Genomic DNA, 2302 nt, shown 5'->3' on the forward strand with positions numbered 1-2302 from the left:
TTTTACTGGCGCTAATATAACCTAAATGTGTTGCAAGCGCCGTAAAACCCTTAAAAACAAAAAACAAACAATCTCTCTCTCTCTCTCTCTCTCTCTCTCTCTCTCTCTCTCTCTCTCTCTCTCTCTCTCTCTCTCTCTCTCTCTCTCTCTCTCTCTCTCTCTCATGGTTGGGTTCCTTATCTCCCATAGTGGGCAGAGAGGCACCTACTATGTCTTCTATCCCTCTACATCTGTTTCCTACATGCTTTCTGTCTTTGTCTTGGGATGAGATTACTTGGTTTTGTCCTGGCCCTGGCCGGATACCGTAGCTGGGAGGGAAACAGTCAAATATATAGTTTTGGGAGATGTTTATTTATTTTTTTTTTGTCTTTTAAATCATCTCTGTGTTCTGTTTTTTTACATATTATATTTGATTTGTAAACATTTGAGTGTACCCTCTTAGTTGGGACCTGTGCTTGTGTCTGGATGATACTTTAGCGCCGTAAAACCCTTAAAAACAAACAAACAAATCTCTATCTCTCGTGTGTGTGTGTGTGTGGGGGGGGGGGGGGGGGGGTATCAAACGTGAATGAATTCATTTCTCCTTCGGCTACGGGATACATTATAATAGCTTAAAGAGTTATATTATTGTGGCTCCAATGCAAACACGATTAGCTTTTGGTTTGAGTTTCTTTTGTTATGTTTCAATTAATTTTTACGCTTTCACTACGTGACAAATTAGGCATTTTCCAGCTATTTACAGCTATGGGCACAGCATTATTGGGAGGACGTAGAAAGCAATTTTGGGTGTTTTGTAGTCAATTTAAGTTTTTGGATAGGAACTGTTAAATTATCGTTGGTGAAGGACTGGAAAGAGGGGTGGGAGGGGAGTAACTGGTGACTGTGGCATGGTATCTTTATTAATAAGAAAAATAAGTTTTATGATTTTTTATTTACGTAAATTGCTTAGTCCAAAATAATTGTCTGGATTGGTGTTAACAACGAAATTGAAAGTAAAGATTTATTTAATTACATATATTATTGTTATTCTCGTTCAGATATTCATTCTAACCATCATTTCTGATTTACTATATTTTTTTCCATCTTTTTGTCACACTCGGAAAAGCTTTCTCAGACTGCAATATAGGAACTTTGGAATTAAAACACATGTACTTACAACTGAACTGATTTGAGTTTGAGTCCTTACATTTCCTTTTTCTTTTTTTTTTTTATGGTTCATTCTCGGTTGTTTTGTGTTTTGGTTTGTTTTGGGGTTTTGTTGGGTTTTTTTTCCTCGCTTGACCTCCATCTGTGTCTTAAATTTAATTGTCCTAATGCTTACTTTCTGTCCTTTTCTGGGTGGGGTTCCTGACCTCACATAGTGGGCAGGGAGGTACTTGATGTGTCTTCTATCCCCCGGTATTTGTTTTCCAATTGCTTTCTGTCTTTGTCTTGGAGCGAGATTACTTAGTTTTGTCTGGGTGGGGATCCTGACCTCCCATATTGGGCAGGGAGGTACATACTGTGTCTTCTATCCCCTTATATCTGTTTTCCAACATGCTTTCTGTCTTTGTCTTGGAATGAGGTTACTTGGTTTTGTCCTGGCCCTGGTTGGAATCCTGGCTGGGAGGGAAACAGTCAAATGTATAGTTAGTTTTGGGAGATGATATTTTTTTCCTTGTAAATCATCTCTCTGTTTTGCACTGTATTATGTTTTGTTGATGTATTATATGATTTGTACACATTTGAGTATATTCCTCTTAGTGGCGGCCTGTGCTTGTGTCTGGATGAGACTTTTAGGTGATCTCAAACTAAGTACACTGATAGTGTACTTTTGGAATCTACAACTGTTGCCTATTTGAACCAATTCTCCCTGGGTGGGGATCCTGACATCCCATAGCGGGCAGGGAGTTACATACTGTGTCTTCTATCCCCTTATATCTTATACAACAAGCTTTCTGTCTTTGTCTTGGAATGAGATTACTTGTTTTTTTCCGGGCCCTCGTCGGAGTCCTGGCTGAGAGGGAAACAGTCAGATGCATAGTTATTGTTTTGGGAGATGATATTTTTTTCCTTGTACTTGTAAATCATCTCTCTGTTATGTATTATTATATTTGTTATTTGTAATGTATAATGTAAGCATATGAGTGTATTCCTCTTTGTTGGATTTTGTGCTTGTGTACGGATGAGACATAGGTGATCTCAAACTAAGTACATTGGTGGTATGCTCTTGGAATCTACATCTGATCCCTATTTATTATTTGTTCCCATTCCCCATGTCTTACTTTCTCTTGGGTGCTTTAATTGTAATTCTAGAACTTTT

The sequence above is a fragment of the Berghia stephanieae genome, chromosome 3, assembly GCF_034508935.2.
Source record: "Berghia stephanieae isolate SIO BIC M18660-M18661 chromosome 3, UCSD_Bste_1.3, whole genome shotgun sequence".
NCBI classification, from domain to species: domain Eukaryota; kingdom Metazoa; phylum Mollusca; class Gastropoda; order Nudibranchia; family Aeolidiidae; genus Berghia; species Berghia stephanieae.